Source organism: Ursus americanus, chromosome 15 (genome assembly GCF_024610735.1).
Source record: "Ursus americanus isolate L20-20 chromosome 15, mUrsAme1.1.p, whole genome shotgun sequence".
NCBI classification, from domain to species: Eukaryota; Metazoa; Chordata; class Mammalia; order Carnivora; family Ursidae; genus Ursus; species Ursus americanus.
In genome coordinates, this window is record NC_142141.1 from 34,496,341 (window position 1) to 34,517,542 (window position 21,202).

Sequence of the window (21,202 nt, forward strand, 5' to 3'; positions counted from 1 at the left end):
ATGCCTGAAAAAGCCTCTACTGGGGTCTCCTTCCATTTGGGGCTTAGGATGTGTGAAGTGAGCCCTAGGACTTCCATGGGGACACATCCTGGGAGAACAGAAGCACTACTTTGGGGAAGGACACTCTTCTATAAACTTGAGAATACCCTACGTTTTTCAGCTCTGTTCAGGAAAATTAGTTAAAGCCCAGTTTCAGTTTTATTTTTTTCATAAATGTCTATCACCCTCCCCTCACTCCATAGGAGATTTCAGGAATAACTCTAAATTGCACATCTGAGAAGTTTGACTGAAATCAACTATCTAAATGTAGGATTGATAAAAATAACTATTTAAGTAGCATTGATAACTGACAAGAATTGTATTGCCTCCCTGCCTGCCCCCTGGCCTGAGGTAACCTTTTAATTGTCAAAGTATCATGATGAAATATTTCACAAGAAGATTAAAGATTTCACATCTAGTTCCCAACCCTAAATTTATGCATGTTGAGAGTAGAGATCCTTCTCTTTCAACCAGGAAACAAATTTCACAATAAACAATGTGTTACTTAAAAAAAAAAAAAAGATTTTATTTATTTATTTGACAGAGAGGGAGAGACAGCACAAGCAGGGGCAGCGGGAGAGGGAGAAGTCAGGGAGCCTGATGTAGGCTCAGTCCCAGGACCCTGGCATCATGACCTGAGCTGAAGGCAGACGCTTAACCAACTACACCACCCACGTGCCCCAATTTATTACTTTTTAAAGCATAGTGTAAGAAATAAGACAGAGAATAAGGTTGGCATTTCTCAGCAGTTTAATTTACAGGGCCTGGTCTCTTTTGTATTCTCTTTTGTTTGCTAAGCCCTCTTTTTTCCAAAATCCTCCTTGTCTGGGAATGGGGGGGTTTAGATCAGTAACAGGTATGGGGGGGGGGAGAGACTCAGTAGTCAATGCTAAATAGACAATGAATATTACACAAGATATGTTTACATCCTTTCACTCTCATTTTCAAATTTACCATTAATCAATTGAAATAGATTTCTGTTCAACATTTTTCAAGACCATGTTAAGTAAGACCAATGATATTAGCTACCATTTATCTACCATGTGGCAGGCATTTTCCTTGTGGTATTTTTGATATTCTCAACAACCCAACTAGATAGTTGATACAATCATCATTTTATTATGAAAAAATCGAGAGTGAGTACATTTGTAGTAAATAACTGAGTTGGGATTTCAACCCAGAGAACTTAATCCCAAAGTTTGTCATCTTTCTATAATGATTTGTTGTCTCTTTCAAGGGATATCACTGAAAATACTCTCCGTGAGCGAAGTCATCAATGAATTATCCAGGAACCGGGACTGAGTTACGCAGTTGGTGCTCTAGTGGGCTCTGGAGCCCACTTTTTTTTTCTTCTTCTGGCTGCATCCCTTTGGTCTCTAATATTGGACTTTTTTCTCTTACCATTTAATCAGATTTCTTTTTTTAAAAAAAGATTTTGTTTATTAGAGAGAGAGAGAGAGCATGCGCGCAGTGGGTGAGCACAGCAGGGGGAGGGGCAAAGGGAGAGGGAGAGGCAGACTACCCCAGGAGCAGGGAGCCTGCCTTGAGGGCTCCATCCCAGGACCCCAGGATCATGACCTGAGCTGAAGGCAGACGTTTGGTGGACTGAGCCACCCTGGCGCCCCTAATCAGATTTCTTTACGCAGAACTATTTTCTCCTTCCGGGAAGAACGAGAACAATTCAAACTTAATCATCCGAAGTCATGACTTTTCGTAACTATACTTTTGCTAATAGAACAGAATAGAAAACTATTCAGTTATAATTTTGTAATATTATTGTCACCACATTTTTCTGTTCATGGGAACTTTTAAATATAGTACGTACACTTGACTATGCTGGCATCACAAATGTGTGAATGTGTGCACAGATGTAACAACTTGGGCTTGTAGATGCACAGAACTCCGAAAGTGTTCTCATTACTCTTAATCCGGTGGTATCATGTAGTAACTAGTAACAGAAAGAATTAACACTAGAATGATCTGTTATTTATTTTTTTAGGTTGGGAGCATGAGCATGGGAGGGACAGAGGTAAAAGGAGAGAGAGAATCTTAAGCAGTCTCCATGCTCAACGCAGAGCCCAACACTGGGCTTACTCCCAAGACCCTGAGATCACGACCTGAGTAGAAATCAAGAGTCCCACGCTTAACTGACTGAATCACCCAGGCATCCCTTCGCACTTGAATTAAATGTTCTTGCTATGCCTGATATATGTGTGGTCTTCTTACTAAAGTTCACTTATTTGCTAACATATTGCCTGGCTGCACATTTGCGCCATGCAAAGGTAATTTCTATACCTAAAAGATACTGAGGAGTGCTCAAGGTTGAGAGGTTTCCAAACTGTGGTCATCAGTAATCTCTTGGGAGCCTGAGAGGAAAGAGGAGCAGGTAGGCTTAACACCTGCAATCCCGTTCTAGACAAAGCAACTGTGCATCTATATAAAAACAGAAGATGAAAAACATACACATAAATGAAAATTAAAAAGATATCTATATAATACATATTTTAAATATTTATAGACAGCCATGTAGGATTTTATTTAAAAAATGGTTTTAGTAGTAAAACGGTTATTTTTGTCCACCCTATCGAAAATAGAGGTGATCACTCTGAGGCCCCAGGCACACAGCTACTAGACCTAAACCAGAACACACATTTTTTAAATCCTGATCTTCCCTAGATTAGCCGTTAGTTGTGAAAATGTTTTATGAAATTTTGTTGGTTGAAGTTTATCATTTTCCTAAACAATTTATTTTGAACTGCAAAGATACTCTTTTTTTCTTCTTTTTGGGGGACACATTCCTCTTCTCTTTGGAATTGTCCTTTGAAGTTTAGATTATAAAATCGAAATCCTTTCAGAGGATTTCTGAATAGATATTTTTTTCCTAGAAGAGGGTTTTTTTTTTTTCATATAAATTAAAAAAAAAAAGATAACTGGGTGTAAGTCTTGCTGATTTGTTCTGTTATTCAGCTCGGATGTGGTAAGATAGTTTTCCCAACCTAAAGCTAGAAGCTCCCATTTGTCAGGAATGCTTTTGCTCTCGAGTTGTAATAATTTTTGCTTCCTTCGGGATGACATCTAGAAAAATCAATAAGTTGTGCTCAGAGGGAAATTCTGTGCACAAGTTTTCTTTTATTTTTTTAGAACACATAGCCTGTTTAAGTAAGTCTGCTTATTCTTCCAAGTAAGCAAAGTCTTGAGATGAAATATTTGTTTGACTGAAGGATTTAAATAGGTGTCTCTGTTTTTAGAATCCTTTTCCCATATTATGTTGATGTGTACTTTAAACAGCATTTATCCTAGGGGAGCGCCAAGGACCTCTTGTTTATAACTAGAGCCATTCTGATGCCTGCTATTTCTTGCCACATTCTTAGGCAACAACAACAACAAAAAAAAAACAATTTTTGTGTTTCTCCCCAGACATGCAAATACAAAACAGGGAATGGAATATAGAAAAGAAAATAAATGCTTGGTTTCAGTATCTTCTCCTTTCTTTCCCCTGACTTCTTTCCACTAACATTTGTAAGCATATTAAGATATCAAAATGGGAGACAGTAGTAAATAACAACAAAAATGGAACTGGGTCAGAATTTGGATTTGAATATTTGAATATCAGTGTCACTATTTATCAACTGTGGTTTAGGGCAGATTATTACATCTCTTTAAAGCTTTTTTTTCCCCTTGTAAAATGGGGATTGCAATACATATGTGGAATGGGTAGGAAAATTCTGTGTCTGATACATAACAGGTATTCAGAAAAATGTTAACTGAATATGAATGTGATATTATAAATAGCAAAGGATCAGTTAACTACAAAATATTCTTTTTTACCATTATGGATAGAACTAGAATAAGTCATTTTTTATATTACATGAGAATTACAGTATGCATTCAGTTATAATTATCTAGGGAATGAAGTACCTTTTATAAGATGGCTGATTTACCATTTAAGATAGGAGAGCATATCCCTGAAAAAAATGGGCACCAGGACATGTAACTTTTGGCAAACAAGTGAAAGGTCAAGAACAATGTGACTTGGAACTAATAGCAGCTCAGTGGCTAGATCCATGGCTTGGTAACTAAATCTAAGAACATTAGTTATTTGGAAAGAGCTTACCAAAATGATGAACAGGGTCACTGAAGGGAAAAATTAACAAGAGCTTCCAGATAATTTATATTAGCTACTTGATTTTTCCCAGGTTCTACCTATGCACTGACGTTTTGGGAAACCATGCAGTAGAGAAACAGAGCAGAAAGGGAATAACACTTATTGAATTACGTGTTCCAAAAATTGTGTTAAGCATGTTTTGCACGTAAAAATAAAATCATTCTGTAAATCATCTTCTGATTGGTAACCGAAAGAACCAATAAACAGCAAAACAAAACAAAACAACCCAATCCTCTCATGCTACGGGAAGGATGCTATAAGAAATACAAGCTGTTTCATGATATGTGTATTTAAAATGTGAAGTACCCTAAATTTTATATATTTTCATCTCATATCCATGGGTATAGAAATAAATGTAAGATCTTAGTGAATGAGAATCGTTAAGTGAAGTGATATTACTTAGCTCGGGCTGCCATAACGAAGTACACAAGCTGGAGGCTTAAACAACAGTAATTTATTTTCTCACAGTTCTGAAAGCTAGAAGTCCAAGATCAAGGTGTCAGCAAGGTTGACTTCTTCTGAAGGTCATGAAAGGTAGATCTATTCTAGGTCTCTTTTTTAGGCTTGTAGACGGACGCTTTTCCCCCTGTGTTTTCCCATTGTCTTCCCTCTGTACATACAGAGTGTGTCTATGTGTCTATGTCCAAATCTTCTGTGTACAAATTTGATAAGAACACCACTCATACTGGATTAGAGCCCACTCTAGTGATCTCATTTTAACTTACTTAACTTCTGCAAAGCCTCTATTTCCAAACCATAATCACATTCTGAGGTACAGCGGCTCAGTTAAGACTTTAACATATGAATTCTGGAAGTGAGGGGACACCGCTCAGCCCATAACAACTACATTCTTCATTTCTCTTCTTCATAATTCCTCGCAGGAATGACTTGGTTGTAAAAGATGCTCCATAAATATTCAATAATGATAATTCAAGGACTCTTTGCATCAAATATGCAAAATAAAACTTTGTTGTCCTAAAGATACTATAAATATATAGTTTTATAAGTTAAGTCAAAACAGAAGCCATCCACATTAGAATACTTTGGGCACTTGAACCAGGCCAGACCACAAAAGCTAATTTAGGTTTGAGGACTGGATGGAATGATCACTCAGATACAGGGTCATTTCCTCTTTGGTTTACAACCAAAGCAGAAACATACAATTAAAGATATATACCAAATCAAGGCTACAAATGAGTGGACATGGCTCTCCGTCGCCTCCTTTTATGCCTACCAAAAACATGCCCAAAGTTTGGTGAGCTTATCGGTAGACTGAAAATCTCTGAGTTCAGAGGATTCCCAACTGTAGTTTACCTACACTCTTTGGAACTGAAGATGATGGGAATGATGAGAATGATGGAGGTGTAGAACTTCATTATTCAAGGATCCATCCTATTTCCAGGAATTTCCAAGGAAATTCCTGCTGAGCCACAATTGCATACTTCCAAGTTCTATTTCTTGTTGCGTGATTGGGTCTCTTGAAGTTTCAGGGAGTAGGCATGCTCTATAGCAATTTTTCAATGAAGTGTAAATTTGAGTATGTGTGAAAAGCACTTTGTAAAATGTAAAGTACTATGTCCGTCCTCCACTTTGAATGTTACAAATAAATAAGTAAAAAAAATAAGTCAGCAACAATTTTTATATATGTATATTTCTATTTATAGTATGTGTACATACACACATTGGGTACTGACTATGTTCCAGGTATTGCTAAGGATTAAAGATACAGAAGTAAAAAGAAAACAGATGTTATTCCTTTTGCACAGAATGTATAGTATAGCAATTTTGATATAATTTTCATAATGCTAGTCTTATCAGGACTACATACTTACTACCAAAACAGTTGCAAAAAAGGCTCAGTAAGTCTCCAGAATTTGGCAACACTTTAGTGGGTTGGCTTCCATAATTCCAGGACGCTAAATCAAAATACATTTAGTGGTACTGCATACTTCTTTCTTCTTTATATACAGAGCACACACTCTCTCCAAGTTCAAAAAGAGAGAAGGTTTCTTTGCCATTTTCTGCATTCTTTTTCATGGCTGTAGATTTTGACACTTACCAATATCTTTTTCATAGAAATAGGCAATTTATAGGACTATTCTTTGAGAAAAACATGATGTCCCTAGGTTTTGTCCTAAGAAGTGCCAACTAGAGAATGCAAGAGTAGGGACCTTGAATCAGGCTCTACCTGGCATGCAAGAGTGGGGAATACTCAAATTCTCCATCCATTAACAGGTTCAGGTGTATGCATAAACCTTCTACTCACGGATTGAAAAATCAGGATTCTTACCATTAGGGTTATAATTTTAAGGGATTAGACAAATTTATCACAGTGTCTCAGAAAACTACAACCAGAGATTAAGGGCAATTCATTGCATTAACTATTTTAATCCAAGCCCCAACTACCTAACACTTCCAGAACATCTCCTCTGTGCTTTTGGCTAATTGTTTTTTAACTGAGATCTGATAAAGTCTCTTTTTGTACATCTTCCGTCAGGACAAACTAGTTATAGCTGCAAAGAATGTGTACCAATGTCATTAACCCTCCTTCCTTGCCAGCTAATTAAAGCTGAAGAACGAAGTCATAATTCCTCAGACACTGAAGAATTGTGTGGGCTGTGAATCATCTTCAGCAATAAATTATTGTAGAAATAGCCCATTAAGGTCCACTAAAATTGGAAAGGTTAGGGTTAGTACAGTTCTTATCCAAGTCTTGAGTGTTAGTGATAGCCCACTGCCCTGTGGTAGCCTGAAGTGCACATCACGTGCCTCATGAGAAAAGGAACACTCTCGTGGTTTCCCTTTCCCATTGCACTCTAGGCTGATCCGAGCATCAGTTAAAAATCCTTGTCAAGAGTAAGTATTGAGAGTTCAAGAGTTCATCTCTAAAGACCCAACGAAGACTATCCTGTTTTATTGCTCTTATTTGGGCATGTATTAGAGCTGTTAGAGAGTCTGGTTAAGTCTCTTGAGTCTTTTGACTTCTGACAAACACTCTGTAAAGAGAGAAACTTTAGCCTACTGTATTCTAACATGTTATATTGGAAATAACACCTCTCTTCTCACATGGACTCTATAAGAAGGAAGTTATTATTATGTCCCTGGTAATCTAGATTACAGTTAAATGGGTAAACAAGTAGTTATAGTTGTTGTGTGATAAGTTGGTAAGAGAAGGAACTAGTTCAGTTGTGAATAATAACCTCCATGTAAAATAATTTCCCCCAAATTTCCAAATTGATTTATCACCCCAAGAATTTTCCAAATACCTACAGTTTTAGGCTATTGCTTAGTTATTCAGCCACCTATCCTACCTTGAACTCCTTCCCCATTTCCCTGTAGTGCCTACCTCTGTCAGGATTCGTCCTTCCCATGGACAACACCTCACTCACCCCAACCACATTTAGAGCTTCCTGGAAGAGTCAGGGTTGCTCCGATTTCATGTTCCCCTTGTCACTTACGTCCCTTTGGTTCTTATCTGGATTTTTTTCCCCCTTTCTGACCCATTGTTTCTCCCTATTCTCCTGAGTATTTCTGAATTTTGAGTGCTTGCCTAATCCAAGGACCCTCTAGCTTCCTAATTTTTGTCCTGTGATCTAGTTTCCTGGCCTATCTCCAAAGTCAATTGTCACATGCTGTTCGGACAAGTTAGCTATCTGAACTCGAACAAGTCTCTTAATCTTTCTGGTCTCAATTTTCTCAATAAAATAAGAAGCTCGGTGTCACTTTGAGGCCTCCCATTTTAATGTATCAATGGGATTGAGTTGCACTTGACATATAAATTCACCAGTTTGGGCCCTGGTTATAGTGACTTTCAGATAAATGAATATCGTATGTGAATAACCGGGATATAAAGAACATTTTGTTTTGTTTTTGTTTTGCTTTTTAAAGGAAGTTGGTTTTAGAAAGTATTTCTAGGGTAGTATTTTATAAAGGGAAAAAATCTAATAGATAACTATTTCAGTCGCTTTTAAATACTCTAAAGAATATGTCTTACTTATAACTTACATGAGACTTGACTTTACCTAATTATCCATCTCACACAGTATCAGATTCAAAAAAATGTATAAATGCAAATTACTAATATTGTTTTGATCTCCTAATATGTATATATTACTGTGAGTTTTTAGGAATATAAATATATATTATATATATATAATATATTATATTACTATGAGTTTTCAGAAAAATGAAATGTCTAGATGGAAGCCAGAAGGGTATTCTAAATATGTTTCATATATTAGCTCTTTTATTTCTCAAACCCTCTAAAGTACATACTATTATTACTTCTATTTTACAGATGAACTGACCGAGGAAGAGAGGTTAAGGAACTTGCTCAAGTTGAGACAGAATAGGAGAGCCAGGGTTTAGACAAGAAAATCTGGCTTCAGAGCCTGTGCTTTCAGTATCACACCATTCTGCTCTTTGCAACCAATTCTAAGAAAGTCTTTGAATGGCATAAGGTTTGAAAAGGCAATAAGGTTTATATCTGTAACACAAAGCAAAACTTCTAACACTTTCCTTTACTATCGTACTCTTAAAAAGTCACACAGAATAAAAGCTGCACGTCTACCTGCTCATTCTTACTCTTTTTCTGCCCCTCAATATAATCTGAATGGATTCTTAAAAAATCTTCCCCACCTATTCTTTTCTCACCTCCCAAATACCTTATTCTTCCCTGGAGGCTGTCTGTCTTTCTCATATGAGTTAGTTTAATTCCTCTGGCTTGTTCAATACAGCATCTCTACATGCTTCTAAACACAGGTCAGCATGAAGAGAGCCCAAAAAAAGAGGTTGCAGAATTCTTGTTAGAGCAGGGTTAAATAATCACATCACCTCAACACTTAGTGCCCCTGTACACAGCCGTACAACCTCGGGTGCAGATGTCCCACACGGAATTCAGCTGTCAGTCACTTGAACTTTTATGGGTTTTTCCACGCTAGGATTTCCATCTTTAGTTTACTTCTCATTCTAGGAATTCCCTGGATAATGAAAATGAGGGAATGTTTGGGCCTGTGTTAGGGAGGCAGATGAATCAAAAAGCCAAAGAAGGAAAAAAATTCTGGCTTCCATCTAGACATTTTGTTTTTCTGAAAACTCACAGTAACATTTCTTTTTTTTTTTTAAAGATTTTATTTATTTATTTGACACACAGAGAGAGACAGCCAGTGAGAGAGGGAACACAAGCAGGGGAGTGGGAGAGGAAGAAGCAGGCTCAGCAGAGGAGCCTGATGTGGGGCTCGATCCCAGGACCCCGGGAACACGCCCTGAGCCAAAAGCAGACGCTTAACGACTGAGCCACCCAGGCGCCCCCACAGTAACATTTCAAAAGGTAATGTCTGCTTTGAAAAAAATATAAGTTATGATTTGATTTCACATGTATAAGTTTCTGGCTCACAGGGTGAACTGAATTTCTCACTTTCCCCCTGACTATTTAGGGGATAAGGAAACACAACCCAAGGAGGAAGAGATGGCCTAGGACAGCTAACTGGTATGGCTTGGAAGAAAAAGAAAATGAACAGACCCAGAAATTTTATACAAATTTGAGAGCCGTAGAGCCTCACTATTCAAGGAGGGCACGTTTGAAATTTGACTTTCAGCAGAGTGACGAAACTCTTTCGTAAAAATTGTTTGAGCTGGGACGCCTGGGTGGCTCAGTCGGTTAATCATCTGCCTTTGGCTCAGGTCATGATCCTACGGTCCTGCGTTTGAGCCCCACATTGGGCTCCTTGCTCAACAGGGAGCCTGCTTCTCCCTTTGCCTGACGCTCCCCCTTCTTGTGCTCTCTCTCTCTGACAAATAAATAAATAAAATATTTTAAAAAAATGGTTTGAAGTTGAATCTTAGGTGGGCGATTAGCAAAGGACTTATAAAACCAAGTTATAATTTATAATCTCAAACTGACAAAGTTAGTAATTGGTTTTACTCTTTCAAAGCTTTAGAGAATGACTTAATCAGCACCTGCTCATATGTGAGTGTGTGAGCTCATGTTTGCTAATAGAGAGGGAAGAGGGATAAGTCAGACTGACTCACCATTGGTATAAGACTTTTTCACTTCTGCCTGAGACAAGAATGAACCTCAGATGAGTTTGCTTCTGGACACACTGCTGATTAATCACTACGATAACATTGAAGTAGTCATTCTGTATCATGGATGTTTAAAACAAATCTTTATTTTCTAGAGTTGGAACTCATAGTTTTTTGCTTTTATTTTTGTTTTATTTTACTTTCACATTTTCACTGAACTAACGGAGCTTATTAGGAGTTTGGCTATTGGGAATAAACTATCAGAGATGCAGGAAAAAAATGTCCAGCTCTTCGGATCTAAATGTAATTGGTAGATTAGAAAAATAGACATGAAAGTTAAATACCAATAGAATAATCCAATTCAGTGATACTTTACAGTTCCTGGAAATTTTCTTATCTGGGCAGATAAAATTGCTGGCTTGCTAAGAATAAACAAGAAAATAAAAGCCAAATTAAATGCCAGATATTAAGTACTTAAACGCACATATTTTGTGTCTTGGATCCTTCTGTAGATCTTCACTCAACCCAGTTCTTAATTTACGTACAACCTGAACGACTTTGGTCATGTCTTATTCCAACTGTAAGGAAGGAAGACGATCTACCTGCAAGCACTTTAAGGGTATCGAGGAAAGAAAGTAGACTACTTGGCAATGAGATAATAAGCAGAATAACTCAAGACTTAAATGCTCACAGGAGTCACACCCAGAATGCCCCTTTGGCCTCTCCTGGGCTGTGCAAAATCAGTGTTTAGAGTACAGCCCGGAAATGTGTGGGCGTAACAATGACCAGAATTATCAAGAAAAGATTTAATAATCCTCTATGTATGAATTTATTTGAATGGATTTTAATAGAAAATGGTTTAACTATTGATATTTATTTAGTTAAATCTTACTAATCTCAAAGATTGTGTTCTCCAAAATGGTTTTTTCATAAAATCCATTTAAAGCAAAATATAAGAACATCACAGGACATTGTGTAAGTTAAGGATCAAGTATGTGGCAATCATAGTATTCTTGTTAGAGTCAGAACTGTCTCTAGCAGATATTGTATCTGGGGTGTATATTTAAAACTAAACACAATTTTGCCAGGTTCCACAGTAGCATTTTCAGCTAACTTTGTCCAGAAATACCGTAAAACACACACACACACACACATACACGGACTAAATAGGGGAAGGTCTAGGATGAACCTCTTAGGACCAGTTGGGCAATATGAGACTGAAGAAGTTCAGATGCTCCCATAATCCTGCTTGGTGGAGAAGGGGGACATTATCTAGAAATATGAAGACCAGGACAGATTAAAAGGTGTGATCTTTCAACTTTAGTAGCTTCCAGAACTGTGTCTCTAATCCTATCCATTTCCTCATGGGAAATAGTTATTTCAGTGACTACCAGGAGGAATATCTACAATCTGTACCTTTGCCCAAGATGTCAAAGATGATTCATTCTCCTACAGCAGCAAGAGCCAGAGAATTCTAAGCAGTAATGGCTCTTTGGCCAGACTACCACCTGCTGCTCCCAAGGGAGGCTCATGAACAATCATTTCCAGCATCGCCTCTCTGAAGTTTCTGGTATTTATTTTTCCCACAGGACTTTGGGGCCTTGGCAGCTGGATAGCTGCGTGAGTCTGTCTCAATCATCTCAATTAACAGCTTTTATCAGAGGATCTGTTCGACTTTGTTTTGGCAGCGCTGATGGTACACCATTCTTTTTGAGACATACGTCTAAAGGAAGTTATGTTGAGAACTACATTGAGGCAATACGCTTCTGTCACCCCAAACAAATTGTACCCTGCCCATCTCTTTGTCAAGGAGAGTTCAGAGATTAAGAAGGGACTGCACATTCATGCACTGTTTGATACTTTTGGTAGCTATTACAGGACATTGTGAAGTTAATTTCCATGTCACTGACTCAATTTAGTTAATTTGTTTCTGTTTGTCTGGATATGAATATAGTGCTCAATTTTTCCCTGGAAGAAATTCATTTTTGAGGAAGAAATCAAAGAGTTTATGAAAAAAACACACAGGAGAAAAATCTTAAGCTGTTAGTTTTTATAAAAATACTGGAGATTTTAGTAAGTTACCATAACTTTCCAGGTTTATTATGAACTTTGGAGAGTGCTTATAATGATTTTACTTGGTATTATTACCTTAATCATAGCTATAAAATTATTCTCATATGAAAAATGAATCAGTTACTAGTTCTCAAATTATTTTCATGTTATTCCTATTTATTTTCAGCTTGGTAATATGGTTTACAGGACTAAAGAAAATTTTTGTAGTTAATTCAAATTCATATTTGGTGACAATTAGAATGGTATAATTGATATTTTAATAGATAATTATTTTCCTTTTATATTTTTTCAGGAGAATATTCTATATTCCTAATTTTTATATTAGCATATTTGAGAACCAAATTTATTGTCTAAGATAACACAGTTTTGCTTACATAATAAAAGTCAGTGGATAGATGAAATTTAAGAAATAAAATATATGGAAAATATCTTAGAAGTAATATACTTATGATGTGGGAATATATTTTTATTTAGTTACTGTGTCTATTGCATTAATTAATTTATTATTTTATAGGGGCGTGTAAGTATTTGAGGAACATATTTTTAGGATTTTTTAACAAGCTGCTGAAACTCTTTGAAAGCTGTGAAATGCCTTTTATTTCTCTGGAATCTAATACTAAGTTTGGTACTTGATAGATTATATGAATCTGGTAAGATGGCTGTATTTCCAATGTATATAATTGCTAAGGTAATTTAAATAAATAGATTCATTTATTCATTCACTCATCCATTCTTTTATCCATGAACATATATTTCTTGAATAGTTACTCTGTGCCAGACATTGTATTTTATGTTAGAGGAGAAAGATCAATAAGGATACATCCAATGTTTAAACTGCTCAGAATTCTTAAAATGATAACAAAAAATGGTCTGTTTTCTAAGCCATTCTAACAGCTTAGCATAATTCTGATACAAAAACAAGATAATAGCATAAACAAAAGGGAAATTATAAACCTATTTCACTCAATATATACATTTATGTATATAATTAAACAATAATGTATTGAATGAAAAAGTTATCATGGACACAGTGAGTTCATCCCAAAAAATGCAAGCACGGTTCAACATTAGAAAATCTATTATTGCAACTTGCTATGTTATGATAGAAAAAAATTAATGTAATACAGTCTGGGTAGATTAAAGATATGTATTTTTTAAATCTATGAATTAGGAGAAAAGAAAAGAGAATGTGTAAAAATTGTGATGGAAAACATACACTAATACCATATTCTGAAGATGTAAAGGAGAAGATAGACTTACTTACTTAAGACTTACTTGCTTAAAATTTAAAAATAAAAGATAGTTTTTATACAAAAAGATACTGTAAGTAGAATTAAAATATAAGTTATAGACTTTTGGTTCTGGGTAAGATAGGGTCAATGCCCCTTTATCTTAAACTCAGTGATAAAACCTGGACAGAATGCATGGCCAGCTATTTGAGAACTCTAAGAAATAAATATAAGAAGGCATATTGGGGAAGAACATCAGAATTCAAAGGACCTCTGAGCCAGCTATGAATTTGCCATTGGTCTGCCCTGGTTATACCCACACCAGAACTTAGCGCATTGCACAGTCCAGAATAAGCACTGTGAAGAAGACAGAGATCTCTCTAGTTCCAGCCCAAGAAACTGAAAAGGAAACTCTTAAAACTCAGAGACAGTTGGGGAGATTTCTTGGAATTTTTTCTTTTTTTTTCCCTCTCCATTATCTTGGGAGGAATGGTAATGGCAAGAGTTCTTTTCCCCCTCATTTTTTTTTTATTGCTATTAATTTTTCTTTGGAGAAAAACATTCTTTCCTTGAAGGAAAAGAAAAAGGTTGCATAAAATCTAATTTGTTCTAGAAATATAAGTGGCCTTTCAATACATAATACTTCGAATATCAAAGTATATGGTAAACACACAAATAAGAAGGTAACATACCTCCTATATACAGTATGCTATTTTAAATCCTAAAACAAGCTCCGTAAAGTGCGACTGGCAAGTCAGAAACCAGCCAAAGCCTAGAAGGCCGGGAAGCGTCCTCTCCTTCAATCCAGCTGCAGCTTCAAGAATGTGTCACTGGACCTGCTGTGTTTATGTTTTCTTTCTCTCTCTTCCTGCTGTGTGTAACCCTGAACTGGGTGGGAAGGGGCAGTTTCTGGTTGGAAGTCTGGAAAGAGCAGCCTGTGGCACTGGAAAGTTCTTGGCAGATAATAAAGAGGAGGCGTTCGGGAAGGCCACGCTGTAAAGCTGTTTATGAAATCCTGGGCTCGCCCTGATCTGTGCTGTTTGGGAAGGAAGTGGCATGCCGTCTTTAGAGTGCTGAAGAAATGAGCTGTCAACTCGGAATCTGCTGGAGGTGACAATGTCCTTCAGTGCTTGAGGGGAATTAGAGACATTCTCAGATGAAAGGAAGCTAAGCGTAGCTGTTGGCAGCTGACCTGCTTTATAAGAATTGCTAAAGGAAGTTCTTCAGATTGAAGGGAAATTTGGAACATCGAGAGTGAAGAAAGGGAAACAAAAGGAAAATATCTATGTGCATATAATACTTTATTTTTCTCCTCCTTGAATTTTGTAAAATGTATTCAGTAGCTGAAAGCGTGAAATAGAACATTCTTTGATGGGAGTTTTCAGGTATGTAGAAGTAATAAAAAAGACAGCTAAAGCATAAAAGAGAGAAGTTATAGTGGTAACATTTCCACATTCCAATTAGGTGATAAAATACTGACTCTAAACAAACTGGGAACAAGCAGTATGTATTTTGTAATTCCTAGAGTAAGCTCTAGAAGATTACGCAATTCTTTTTTTTTTAAAGATTTTTATTTATTTATTTATTTATTCGACAGAGTAGAGACAGCCAGCGAGAGAGGGAACACAAGCAGGGGGAGTGGGAGAGGAAGAAGCAGGCTCATAGCGGAGGAGCCTGATGTGGGGCTCGATCCCAGAACGCCGGGATCACGCCCTGAGCCGAAGGTAGACGCTTAACCGCTGCACCACCCCGGCGCCCCAGATTATGCAATTCTATATGGTCAAAAGGACTAGGAGGTATTTAGAACACTGAATAAGAAAAGTATCAAAAGAAGAGATAAAAACGCCAACTGCCAAATGATGTTAAATTTAGAAAAAAGTTATAGAGTCTTTCTTCAGAGTCCCTGGGAAAATTTCCATAATATATCCTTGATATTCAAAAAGAGATTATTCAATATATCTTTAGGGATATGTTGTGTTGAACACAGACACAGCAAAGAATAGTAAAACCAGTTGAATGACATAGCTGTAGAATTTTTTAAAAATTTCCTATTATAGCTATTTAATTTACGAAAAAGGCAACTACTATCATTTTGCCATCAATCAGTCACATTAAATAATCAATAATCATTACTAGTTTCCTTGAATGACCAACTGCTCAAATTTGAACTGCACATGTGTTTGGCTAAATTTGAGAAGTAGGTATTATAATTTATTAAAATCATCTTTGTTTTACATGAGAAATGCTACATTTCAATTTTAGTTTTATTTCATTAATGACTAATAGTTAAATATTAAATAGGCAAATTTCTACTGGATGCTTTATATTCTGTCACTACCCTAAGAGCAACATGTGTCGATTTTATAAGAGCAACTGGATCTCTCATACACTGCTGGTGAGAATAGAAATTGGTATTCAGAAGAACCGTTAGCAGAATCAACTAAAACAAATACATGCAAACTCTATACGTTAGTTTTTTTGTTGCTGAGTAACAAATTACCACAAATTTAGGGGCTTAAAACAAAACCGTCATTAGCTCACAGTTCTGTGGGTCAGAAGCCCCACACAGTATGGCTGGGTTATCTGCTCGGGGTTTCACAAGGCTGAAATCAAGTTGTTGGGAGGACTGAGTCCTCATCTGGAGGCTCTGGAGAGAAATCCACATCCTAGATCATTCAGGTTGCTGGCAAAATTTCAGTTGTCGAGGCTGTAGGACTAAGGTCCTGTTTCCTTGCTGTCAGCTAGGGGCCACCATCAGCGACTAGAGGCCACTCTTCAGTCCTTGCATGTGGACCCCCGTATTATCAAGCCAGCCAGCATGCAGCAAGTCTCCCCCTTGCTTCACATTTCTCTGACTTCATGTTCTGCTCCCAGCTAGAGAAAAATCTCTGCTTTTAAAGCAGCTGGTGTGATTAGATTGGGCCCATCTGGAGATCCGTCTATGATAAAACCCATCTGGATCTCTCTCTGTCATTAGGCATTGGATCCAGGAGGCCATTTTTAGTATTCGGCCTACCTCCCCCTCCCCCAACTGAGCAGTTCCTGTCTTACATAATACCCAACAGAAATGCATATATAAGTTCACCAAAATATACACATAAGAATGTTAATAGAAGGAGCACTCATATTGGCTAAAATTGAAGAAATTATTCAACAACAATAGGACAAATTGTGGTATATTCTTATAATTGATATATAGAAACAAGAATGAGCAAACTCCAACTACTTACAACAACATAAATGGCTCACAGACATAATGAGGAGTAAGTAAATACCAGTTTTATGGCAAATGGAGGGGTACCTAACCCAGCCCAGAAAGTCATAGAAAACTTCCTGGGGAGAGTAAAGCTCTCACTGCAAAGAATTAGAATATGTGATGGGAGAACGGGAGGTAAGGACTGAATTTAAATTGAGATAATATGAACAGAAGTAAAAATCTGTAAAAATTATAAGCAGATAGGTGTTATGAATGGATGGCAAAATTGTGGAAAAAACAGTGTGCCTAGAGATTTGACAGAGGTCAAAACATGGAGAACCTTCCAAGCCATATTTAGATTGACCTTAATCCTTTGGGTCGTGGGAACATGGGAGCTCCTTGCAAAAGGAAAGATGTGGACATATTTATGTTTGGGATCACTGACACTGCAAAATGGAAGACAAAGAGGAAAATGTCAAGGAAACTAGACTTGTTAGGAGGCTATCCAAAACGTACAGGTGAGAGATGGTGGGAGCCCCACCTAGCTGGAATGAAGAGGGAAAGAGAACAAAGAAGAATGAATGCCTTGTATCTGCCTCTCTTTCAAAAATCTCTTCTTAAAGTCTTAATTCACCCCAAAGTACAATTGATTAGTAATACAGCTGCTGAGTATTTCCATATCTCCCAAGAGAAGGTGAAATTACCAATTAAATAGGGATCACGGCTTCAAGTTGAAAAGACAACTTCTAGTTGTGCAATGTCAAGTATTTTCCTGAATAACTTTTAAATTCTTTGTTTCTTTGTTTCTAAATCATCAGGACTTCTCCGAATGCACCACATCGATGCATAAAGGAACAGGCTGAGGTACCTCGGCAAAATCTATGCCTTAATTCTATGACTTTCACCAAGCCAGCAACAGCAGAGATCTGGGGCAGAAATTCTTCAGGACTTTCCATACTACCATGACCTGGGGAGGGGGGCCGGGCGGAACGGGGGCCAGTTGTTTAAAGGAAATTTCCCTAGCCACAGATTTACTATATCTGCCAGGAAAGCCTCGCGAAGTCAATTCCTATAGACACAAACTAGGCCAACAGAGAGGTCAATGACATCTGCATAAATGTGTGCTTTTTGACTTGTATATACAACTGTTATAAAAGAAATGTCCTTTTCTTTTTAAGTTTCTATTGTGATTGTGTTTTATAAAGGCTTCCCCAAGGTTTTAATCCTAATTAGCTTACAAAGAGAATGGACTTGACTTTTGAGATAAAGCATACGTGTTGATAGCTTAATTTCACTCAAATTCTATACACATTTAATTGTAATTGTTTTCAATAGAGAAATAAAGAAATAATTTTTCTGTTACTTTAATTGAACTAAAATTAGTCTCGAATTAGTGTTTGGGTTATTTCTTTGGATTTCCGCTTCCCTTCCTATCAGACTCACACACACACACACACACACACACACACACACACACCACTCACATACACATATGTACACTTATATTTTGCCATGAATTATTTGACATCAGACCCTTTCATCAGGCAAAGATTCCAAACTTTATTTGTAAATAATGTCCTTATTCACGACAGGACTTCTACATTTTTTAAAGAGAGAAAAAAATAGCGATGTCTTTTAGCAGAAAATTACTCCTGAAAGTTTTAATTTTTCTCACATTTTTCATCATGGTTTAACTAAGTTATCTTAATAAATCTTTGGTCTAGGTTTATATCTTTTATATAATAAAGCAAAAAATAATTAAAAATTGATTACAATATTCCAGATATTCCATATTCCTGAACTCCTTTCTGGAGGTAATAAATGTGACTAAAAAGTGACTTGAAGACTGGGGCTTTTCTAATTACCTTTTTCCTGATTGGCAAGTACTGATTAGGTGCTCAATAAATGTCAAATTTAGTTCATTACTACACCTTGTTAAGAATTATTAAATTCTGAGTCAGTCATCCCAACTATTGAGATCCCACCAAGCTTCATATCATTTTCATTCTTAAAGATGTCTTCCATTCTTCTAAGTCATTAGTGGATTTGTTGAACTTCAAAAGATTAAGAACTTTGAAAACTCTCTTCAGGCTTGTAAAAGGATTTCTTCATGTTTAAATGTAATCATTTAGCAGGGTGCTAATACACATATTCTACAAACATCCTCTGCAACTTATTATCATATGGGGCTATGATAATACATTGAGGGCTTTTTCCAAATGGTTGAATGAAATTTTCTTGAATTATTAATCTATTATTAATAAAGATGTGTTTCCTCTTAAGTTGAAAGATTCCTGGCTTTTAGTAGACATTAGGAGTCAGAATAACGTCCTTTCTCTTTGTTGCTTACAAACCATCTATGTATTTCGTAGCAGACAATATTTTGAAATATTAGCACTTTTATACCTGGAAATTCCTTTTTACCCTAGGACATATTCTCCATTTAAAACCAGACCTTGAGGCTGAGAAATGCATTGCCTTAGAACTAGGTTGTATAGGGATTAAAAGAAAAAGGCAAGGAAGTTAATTTTTGCTTTGATTTTCAAAATATGTGGCTGAAGCACATTTATAAGACAACTCCTAGAATGGTTTGGGGGTTTAAGAATAACAAGGATCGTTCTGAAATGGTCATAACTAGACACAGACCTTGAAAGTAGACACAAGGCCACAAAATAGTACATGGAGACACAGATGCCGTATTATCTTTGGATAGAGCTGGTGAAGTGGAGGTGGTGGTGGGACCTAGAACACGCAGAAAAACACGATAGAATGGAAATATTTCAGAGGTTGCCAGTTTGAGTAGATCTTTATGATATAGAACCAGATGAATTTTTTTCATTGATGTCCTATTTCTATAAAAACAGGTACCTGGACTTGGATGTAACCTTAGTGAAAAGTGGGAACGAAGAAAACTCTTTACCAATAGGAAAATTCTGGAATTATCAAGGACAATGATTGAAATAAAATTGTCATATATTAAAATTTATACAATTTTGAACTATTTTATTTTTATTTTTTTATTAAAGTATAGTTGACACACAATGTTACATTCATTTCGTGTGTACAACATAGTGATTTGACAAGCCTGTATGTTATGCTATGCTCACTGCAAGTGTAGCTCTCATCTGTCACCATAAAATGTATAACAATATTATTAACTATATTCCCTATGTTGTACCTTTTATTCTCATGACTTATTCATTCTGTTACTGGAACCTGTATCTCCCATTCCCCTTTACCCATTTTATTCATCCCCTCCCCACCCCTTGGCAACCATAAGTTTGTTCTCTGTATTTATGGGTCTGTTTCTGCTTGTTTGTTTATTTGTTTTGCTTTTTTAGATTCCAGATATAAGAGAAATCATGTGGTATTTGTCTTTCTTTAACTTATTTCACTTAGCATAATACCCTAGAGGTCCATCCATGTTTTTGTCACAAATGGCAAGATCTCATCCTTTTTTATGGCTGAGGATATTTATAGATATTTTTACAAATAAATTTTATTAATCTGCGACCTGTGAATTTGAAATTTACACCAGTCATTCTAGAACCAAGCCTGAAACCCTTGGTATTTCCCACCACTTGTTGATGTCAAAACTGTGTCTACCCACCTCCAGTCTTCTAATACTGCTTCCATTCTCTAAAATTCTTTAAAGTTTACCAAAAATAAGTCTGTCATGATAGTTAAAATTTCCTGGGAAATTCAAACTTGCTTGGAGCAGGCAAGTTTTTTTCCTACATGCTTAAAAAAAGTTTGTTATGAGAACAGTTGAAAGAATAGTTGAATGGGTTTCATAGTGAACACCCATATATTCACTATCTAGATTCTATAATTAGCATTTTATATGTGCTTTATGGTCTATCCTTTCCGCCATCAATCTATATTATTTTTGATGCTTTAAAAATAAGTCATATTATATTAGTATAGTCTCCTTTAAATACTTTAGCACCAGACCATTAACTTGAGTAAAAACTTTTTTATGTTTTTTTTTTCCTGTTGGTGTAAAATCTATATACAATGAAATGTGACTTTTAAATATAACATTAGATAAGTTTGATAGATATTTATATTCCAATAAATAGGCAGAATATTATATTGTCTCAGAAAATTCTTTCACGCCCCTTCCCAGTGAATTTTTACCTCCACCACTCAGAGGCAACCACTGTTCTGATTTTTTTTCACCATAAAGTATTTTCTCTATTTAAATGGAGCTACGCAGTATGTCCTCTGTGGATCAGGCTGTTTTCACTTGGAATGGCTTCAGATTTATCCATTTGTTGTGCATCAGTAGTCTGTCCTTTCCTTTTTATTAATGTATTCCATTGTATGACTATGCCATTTATGTATCTATTTTTTTATAGACATTTAAGCTGTTTCAATTTTTTGACTGTTATTAATAAAGCAGCTGCTATAAATATTCTTGCACACATCTTTTTGTGGACATTTGTTTTAATTTCTTTTGAGTAGCTTTCTAGA